This window comes from Peromyscus leucopus, chromosome 12 (assembly GCF_004664715.2).
Source record: "Peromyscus leucopus breed LL Stock chromosome 12, UCI_PerLeu_2.1, whole genome shotgun sequence".
NCBI lineage: Eukaryota > Metazoa > Chordata > Mammalia > Rodentia > Cricetidae > Peromyscus > Peromyscus leucopus.
In genome coordinates this window covers 63,971,454-63,980,531 of record NC_051073.1, presented here as the reverse complement: position 1 = coordinate 63,980,531, position 9,078 = coordinate 63,971,454, and positions in this window count along the sequence as shown.

The following is a 9,078-nucleotide window of genomic DNA, read 5'->3' as shown; positions in this document are numbered from 1 at the left end:
CCAAGTGTCCTTAGCCAAAACCTCAATCCAAGCAACCTCACTGGCTAACTTCCCTGGTCACCTGATTCCTTCTCTCATCTTCCTTCTAGCAGAACCTGATTACTTCTAGGATATGGCCATATACCCAGCTAAAATATCCACTTGGTCAGGCCCGCTGACGCGGTCCTGTGAGCCCATTGACTCACAAGGCTGGGGTGGAAAGTTCGAAAGTTCAAGGCCTGCCACTGTTGTAGACTAAGTTCAGGGCCAGTCTGTACATGTTAACAAGACCCTAGTTCAAAACGTAAAGTGAAAAGGGCCCTGGGGAGGGTAGCTCTTCAGTAGAACCCTTGCTTAGATGCCCAAAGTCCCAAGTTCACTCCCCAGTGTAGAAAATATTCAGTTAGGGCTGACCAGGACTAGGGAGGTAGCTCAGTGGTAGGGTACTTGCAGAGTACACACAAGGCTCTGAGGTCAGTGGTTCTTAACCTGTGGGTCAAGACCCCTTTGGCAAACCTTTGTCTCCAAGAGTATTTATATTACGATTCACGAAGTATGAAGTAGCAATGAAAATAATTTTATGGTTGGGGGGGTCACCGCCACATGAGGGGGTCACAGCATCAGGAAGGTTGGGAACCACTGCCCTAGGTTCTGTTCTCAGTCTCAACCAGACACACTAAGGCTGACCAGACAGCTGAGTTCAAGCCAACAAAACCAAGCGGAGGTCACAGGGTGTCAGCTTCAGAAAATTTTATTTTCTGAGACTCTCATGCATGAGCCCTGCATCTAGGTCATTGCTCCCCGCCCACCACCTCCAACTCTCCCTCCACTCCCAAATCCATGGTCTCTTCTTAATCATCATTGTTACACACACACACACACACACACACACACACACACACTTATATGTGCACACGTGTCTATCATCTGCTGAGTCCAGTCATTGGTGTTCATGTGTGCATGTGTCCTGGGGCTGGACAACCTCTGTGGGGGCTCGTTCTCTCAGGAGACCGACTCTCTCTCTCGTTGTCCACCTGTGGCTCTTCGTCTAGGGGCTGGAAATTTCCTCTTCCAGGTTGGCAGTCAGCTGGTGTTTTCTGTGCTGGCCCTGTTTGGAAGCCATGTTGTTGAAAGTCCATGGGGGCCGCTTCCCGGTCATTTACAGAAGATGCGATCTCACAAAGACATCCTGGTCTTCCGGCTCTTACCACCTTTCTGCCTCCTCTTCTGTGATTTTCCCTGAGCCTCGGGCGTAGGGGTTGTGCTGGGGATGTATCAGTTGGGTTTGGGCACACATAGCCCAGGAACACTGTGGGGGGAAGCCCTTCACCGCGTCCTGCCCAGAAAGCAGACATGGTGGCCTGAAAACGGACCACCTTGGCACAGAAACGAAAAGAATGATATGGTAGAGAGGCATCCAGGGCAAGCAGCCTGGGCTGACCTCATCTAACGGCCACTTTGCATCCCTCGTCACCACTAAAAATGGCAAGGGTGCGCAGAGTGCTGGGTGGACTCGTGGCCTTGAGCAGGCCATTGTGACTCAGGAGCAGCTGACACTCCTGTTTCCTGGTTTCCTGTCTGGGAGGATGAACCAGGCCTCTGGAGTTTCCTCATGCCCAGTTTGGCTCCCTCACGATGCTGGAAATGATAGAGCTCAGAGACAGGACAGAAAGTCACCTTGGGGGTGGTGACGTCCTGTGAGTTATCTGACTGCTGTTTAAACAAAAACAATCTCGAGGCATGAAATTCAAGGGGTCACCCATAGCTCAGTTGTTGCAAGCCCTTTAACCCAGCAGGCAAGTGTTTCTAGGTATCCCCCTAACCTTGACCTTGACCCAGGACGTCACATTTGTCTTAGAAGAAGCCCAAAGCTCTGTCTCCCTCTCTGCACCCCTCTAGCTAACGGAATCTTGTTGGAGTGCTTTACTGCCCAAGAAGGGCAGGGTCTGGTGCTATGCTGGAGAGAAACCCCTGCATGGGTGACCCCCAGACCACGAGTCAGCCCATGCCAGTGACGTGTGCATCGACTTAGGCCTGGTTCTGTGGGGCAGAGCCCTCCCCGCTGGCCGGGGCACCCCACTAGAAATAGAAAGCTTGAGGGGAGAAGAAAAGGGAGGACAGAGAGCAAACTTCTAGGGTGAGACATGGGGCACAGGGCCCCAACCTGCTCTACCCTCCAGCCTGACCCGGGTGGATCCTGAAAGCACCGGGCAGTTCTCCAGTTGGGAGGAGGCTTCCTGGCCCCAAGAAGAAGGAGGAATGTAAAGAGCCTGGCAAATGCCTTCTTTGGAGTGGCCACCCCTAACTGGTGGCTCAGAAAGATGTTTCCACATCAGCCTGGTGTCTATCAGCCCAGGACTCTTCACCCTCCTCAAGGGTGACCTAGGAGCCTTACGCAATAGAGTCATTGGCAAGATTTGCCCATTAAAACCCTGGAACTCTGGGCTGGAAAGATGGCTCAGCAGTTAAGAAGTCGCTGCTCTTGCAAAGGACCAGAGTTCAGGTCTCAGCACCCACGTCCAGGGACTCACAGCTGCCTGTAACTCCAGATCCAGGGGAATCCAGTGCCTCTGGCCTCTGTGGACACCTGCACTCATGTGCAAAGGTGTACACGCTCAAAAAAAAAAGTAAATAAATAAATTGAATAGAATTAAATAAATCAATAATAGATAAATGGCCAGCCTGCTAAAATATACTTAAACAGTAGCTGGGGCCGTGACAATGATGATGGTATAACGTTCACCATATAATTTTAGGAACAGCAAGATTCTGGAAACATCTCAATGCATCCTTGGTACCTCCATTTGCAGCGGACGGTCGACAGCCGTTATGTAAAGGGTGGGGCTGCCTTCCCTGAGGTGGGAAGATCCCTGTGCCATATTGTTGACTAAAAAGAGCATGTTATGAAACAGTATGCGACTCCATCTCCATGAGTCCCCCCACTCACGCACAGCGCTGTCTGGGATTCTGTTCAGCCAACTGTTAAAAGTGACTCTCTCCAGTTGGTAGGATTTAAGGGTGAGTTTTACTTTCTTTAAACTTTATTTTTAGTTTCTTGGAACTCTAAATTTTGAATTGCAAAACACTTAAAGTAAAATTGCTGAGGACGTAGCTCAGCAGCACAGTGCTGGTCTTCGTATGAGGGAGGTCCTGGGTTCAAACTCTAGCCCGGTAGTGAATGAATGAATGAATGAATGAATGAATGATCCTTTTCATCTTGAATGGACAAATAAGCAATGGCAGTAATGACAGGGAAGCCTTCCACTGTCACAGACACAGGCACTCGTCTCTGCCCAAGGAGCCCAGACCTGGAGCCTCTCAATCCAGATGTAGGTGCAGTTGTGCCGTCGTCATGTGACCTTGGAGAAGTTACTGCTCTTGAGACCCTCCGCTTCCCTTCCCTTCTAAGCATCTGCCCCACGGCTAGCTGGAAGGAGGGAAGAGGGCCCCCCCCTGCCTTCCTAGTCCGTAGGTGGCTCCGGGGATTGGGAATAAGCCAGGCAGGGGGTGGGCTTGGAGAGCTCTAGAGGAGGTTTCCCGTGTCCCTGCCTGCTGAGCCATCAGGCAGATCTTGGCTTTTCCCAGCCTCTCCCAGGCCAGTGGTACCGACCCAGCTGAGCTTGCACTTCAGTCCGCTGTGTCCCGATGACCTCTCTGCCATCTGCCCACAGCCTGGCAGAAGGCTCAGGACCACTGGCAGTGGCCGGCAGTGGAGGGGACAAGGTTTGGGACACAGCTCTGTTGATCTGCAGGGCCTTTGGGATTGTCTGCTGACTACTCTAGGAAGCAGGACCTGCCTCGGGTCTCGGCTTCCCCTCAGGCTGCCTGCTCCAAATCCTCAGGGTTTCCACACGCAGGAAATACGGCCTGGCTAGAGTAGCCCTGTTGGGGGCACAGGGCTCCTTGTACTCACAGAGAAGCACTAAGAGAATCAGGAAATGTTAATCACAAAGGGGCATCTCCTCAATGGAGAAGATAAAAATCAAATACCCAAATTCCATCCAGAATGCTGAGAGTGGATGTTGTTAATGACCTGGTGATATTTTTGCTGTCTGTGGAGGCAGACCTCACCCACCTTTTGCTATAGAGGCAGACCTCACCCCAATTCACCAGAATGATCACCCCAGACTCTTCCCTCCCTAGACCGTTACCCATCCTTAGGGGAGATGTCACAGGTACTTCATGGCCTGCTGACCTCTGTGCTGTCGGTCAGAGACCACACGAGATTCTAGGCCTTGAGCTACAGAACCTACCCTCCTGGTCACACGTACTGTGTAAAGGAGTCTCTGTGTAGTCACACCTTAAGCTTTCATTATCGTGCATCTAGAATTGGACTGATAGTTGCCTGGAAACCTTTCCCCAAATTGTACTGTGTTTTAAATATGCTGACAACGGACTGCCTGGCATTGGACTCCCTGAAGTCTGATGATTCAGGTTGATGAAGTCAATCTGCACCGGGTTTTCATTCTTATCTCTTTGCATAATTCTCTTCCCTGAAGGACACCTTCAGGGACCCTCCCAGAGCCCATCCCTCACACCCCCACCCACCCGCACACCCCCATACCTCTTTACACCCCACACCCCCAGTCACCCCCCACACCCGACTCATGGCCCAAAACCAGACACCTAGTGTTTAGCTAAGCCATCTCCGCAGAAGCATGGTCCCTAAGACTCTGGGAGCCTGGTTTTACAGAGCTGGAAAGTGATGAGTGGACGGCCCTTTATCCTCGTCACCATTGCGCCTCGGGTCTCAACCCGATTTTACATAAAGAAATCCTGAGGTAGAGGTGACTAGACCTTCAACATTTGAATCTGAGCAGGGGCCATTCAGTCTGCCACCATCTGTTGTGATTCTGCTGGTCTAGGCTGAGCACAGAACGTCCGAGCCTCTCTACCACGCCCTCTTGGTCCCTACTCCCATCTATGATAAAATGTCAAAGGACACGGTGACAATCTGGACTCGAGAGAAGGGCCGCCCACCTGTGAAGCACTGTCTAGATGCTCTGACCTTCCCCTGGCCTTTCCTCGAGAGCGTCAAGGGAGCGGGCAGCTCTGACCTGCAGTGGGCCGGCTGGAGAGCTCTCTGGCGCTGGCTGACTCATGTCCGGGAGAGGGAAGAAGCCTGTTCTCCTAGCACAGAGTTTAGTGTTTAAGGGGTACACCAGCGGTCCCCTCTCACTCCTTCCCTTCTGTCCCTGCTCTCTCCAGCTCCAGCGTCCTGTGGCATCAGGCGCTGGTTGTTAGGACCCAGTGCGTCCATCCAGAGGTGGCACTTCCCAAGCATAGTGTACCACCAATTACCAATTCCTGGAAGCACCATGGCCTCCCTCCCACACTCCCGCAGGGGAGCTGGGTGATGTTCTCCTGCCCTCTGGGTTTTGAAAAATGAGACTTGAAGACTGGAGGAGCCAGCTGGGATTTGAGCACCGGCTGCTGGGAAACCAGCGTCCTCTGCAGGCCTGTCTGGGCTACCTGCCTGTAGCCTCCAGGACACTGGCCAAAGTCCAGGTGCAATTGTGTTTATCTCTCCTGCTCCCCATCTCCATAATCATCTGGGGGCCACTGAGTCAGGCGCCCCCACTGCCGAGAGGCCCTGTGAGCATTTGCTGAAGGAAGCAGAGGTTCTTCCCTGATAAGAGAAGGGCTGGCCCTGCCCTTTATAGATGGGCTGGGTGCCAGCTCATCTCCTGGAGGACAGGATTCCACAGCACGGCTCTCTAGCCTGCGCTGTCTGGTATGGGTTCCATCTCATGGAGCGGGCCTTAAGTCAAATCAAGGGTTGGTTGGTGACCCCCACAAGCTCTGTGCCACCACTGTAGTGGCATACAGGCAGGTCACCATCGTAGACCAAAGGGTTGGTGGCCGGATTAGTGTTGACCTTTCCCCTTTGGTAGCCTGCAGCGTGCATTTCTGGTGCCAAGGACACTATCCTGTGGGATGAAGGACCTAGGTAGGCACCAGTTGTGTATTGTTGTCTTCAGCAGGTGGGTCTTGATGTCAGCTTGTGGAGGGCAGCCTACACTCTTGGCAACAGCCTGGGTTGTTTGGGGTTCCCCGTGGGACCCCCTTTGGCCCACAACTCCCTTAGATGTAACCCATTCTCAGTACCGGAAGCTGCATTTGGTGATAAGGGATGTCCAGCTGGGGCTCTGTCTCCTCTGTTATTTGGCAATTTCATTTAAATCGCCTTCATGTATGTGCATATTTTAGGAAGCTCCAACTGTATTAGGTGTCCACGCTGCCCCTCAAATGGCCCTTAATTTTAGCTGTCTCTTCCTGTACCCCCCCGCCCCCTCTTCCCCCCATGAGCATCTGTTCCAGACCTTGCCTTTCAGTCTTACACGTATATGCCCAGAAGTAGAATTGCTAGCTCCTACAGTATTTCTATTTTGGTTTCCTGAGAACTCACCAAACCGTTTTCCCCAGCATTTGGGCCGCTCCCATCCCCGGGCACCATCCAAGTCCCCCGTTTCTCCACCTCACCGTCAACAACTGCTTCTTGGTTTTGTTCTGTTTTGGGCAGGGCTGGAAGGCAGCCCGGTACCCACAGGTCCTGAGTGCCCGCTTCACTGCTGAGCCACACCCTCAGCCCTGTGGTTTTCTGGAGAGGAGCCTTCCTAATAGATGAAAGGCATCGCCTGACTGCGGTTTGGGATTACATTTCCCGGTGATTAGCGGAACATTCTGTTTCTCTGTCAATGGACACTTAACAGTACGTTGACAGTATGGACATGAGTTGCTTCTCTCTCTCTCTTGTTCAATACATCCTGATTATGGTTTCCCCTCCCGCTACTCCTCCCAGTTCCCACCACTTCTCCACCTTCTTCAAGGACACAGCTTTCCCGTCCCTGAGCAACCTCCTTTACATCTTTAAAACTTCTCGTCCTTAGGGAACAGGCGCGGTGGTGCGCCTGTAACCCCAGCACTGGCGAGGCCCTAGCAGAAAGGTCCCGGCAAGTTTGAGGCCAACTTAACTGACATCATGAGCTCCAGGCCAGTCAGGGCTCTAGCCAGACCCTGTCTCATAAACCAAAACATAAAGATAATTAATATAAAACCCGTTGGTGCCCTGAAGGTTATCACTGAAGCCTTTCTCTTTGGGGTTTCATGTGGTGCATCGAGGCCCAGACTTGCTTCTAACTCAGATATGTCTACACAAGTGGGAGGGAAGGGACTCAGAAAAGGACTCTAGCCAGGTTTGGGACACACTGGAGAACTTCGCTGACAGGATTCAAGCCTTCTTCTTTCTAAATTTCAGTTTTTATTGCATGTGTGAGGTTGTTTTGCCTGCATGTATGTTTGTGCTTGCGGTGGAGGTCAGAAGGGGATATGGTATCCTCTGGAACTGGAGTTACAGATGGTTGTGAGCCACCAATGTTGGTTCTGGCAGTCAAACCCAGGTCCTCTGAAAGAGCATCCAGTGCCATCTCTCCAGACCCTCGAGTCAATTCTCTTGAAAAATCCAGAAGCCCAGGCCAAGCTGAGGCAGCATCTGCAGGACTCCATGGGTGGCTTGTGTCTGCTCTAGACGGTGATGCGGGCTTTGGGGACCTGGACTGGACTGGGTGGACAGCTGACACCTTGAGAGAGTGGGTCACTCATCTGCCTCTCCCCTGGGTCCCCAGTGGCTTGCAGTTTTCCAGGAAGACCATGCACCAGCCATGTGACAGGTCACACACACAAACCTCTCTGCTGACAGCAGAGATTTAGAGTTCCCGTGGACTGCACAGGCTGGATTCGTTATCTGCCTCGGTTTATGGCAGCCTAAGCCCTTCCAGATCCCTTATCTTCCCTTCATCTCTCAGCCATTTCAATTTCCTCTCCCTCCCTGTTCCCAACACAGGCATCCATTCTACTGTGCTTGGGATAATCCTACATCTGCATAAAACGCACGTGCCGCTTGCCTCTGTGTGTGTGTGTGTGTGTGTGTGTGTGTGTGTGTGTGTGCATGAGCGTGCGCGCCCCTGTGTGATTTTGCTTATCTATGTGTGTATGTGTCTGTCTGTGTGTGCATGAGTGTTCAGCCGATACACGCTGTTATGTGCTAGCCAATCTCATCCTCTTTCTCACTTGGTTGTGGATATCCCATGGTTACCTGAGATGCTGACGTGAAGTGAAACTGTGCCGCCCCTGCAGAGACAACCAGCCCATCTTAGCCATCTGCTACTTTCCCTGAACTGCTAAACTCTCAGCATGCAGCAGTCCCAAAGTGGTGTGGGCCAGAAAGATTAGCTTTCCCAAGTGAGGCGTTACCTCCTACCTAGCACCCTCACAGATCCTTCCAACTCAGAGGCCCCTGGTGCTGCACACAGAGATGCTTCCCCTCTCCTCAGAGATCCCCTCTCTAGAGTCTGTGAAAGGGATGGCTGTGTTCTCGGGCTGCTGTTGGATCTCTTAGCCAGCTTCTCCCACTGCAGGGGCGTTGTTCCCAAAGGATGTTTCCCCTGAAATCCACCTCTGTGCGGCTCCCTATCAAACCTGGGAGGAATCCGTATGATTTAAACCATACGATTCTGAAAACTAAAATTATTTCAAAATAAAACTTAAGTGGTAGAACGTGCATTTAGCATTCAAAGGCTCTAGGTTCAATCCTCCAGCAGTATATACATTCTCTCTCTCTCTCTCTCTCTCTCTCTCTCTCTCTCTCTCTCTCTCTCTCTCTCACACACACACACACACACACACACCCATATGCACTCACCTATGTGTGCACACACAAATGCACACAGAAAGAACTTTAAATATATATGCATATTTATAAAAATATATTCATGCATGTTTATATTTGTAGGCAATGAGAGAACTAAAAAAATAAAGAAAAAAGTAAAATGAAAAACATTTCTTAGCCAGTGGTGGTGTCCACAGCGCACACCTTTAATTCCAGCACTCTGGAGACAGAGGCAGGCAGATCTCTATGAGTTCAAGGCCAGCCTGGTCTACAGAGTGAGTTCTAGGATGGCCAAGGGTACACAGAGAAACCCTGCCTGGAAAAACCAAAAAGAAAAGACAAAAGAAAAAATGAAAAACATTTCGTGTAAGGGCTGGAGAGATGGCTCAGCTGTTAAGAGCACTGGCTGCTCTTCCAAAGGATCCAGGTTC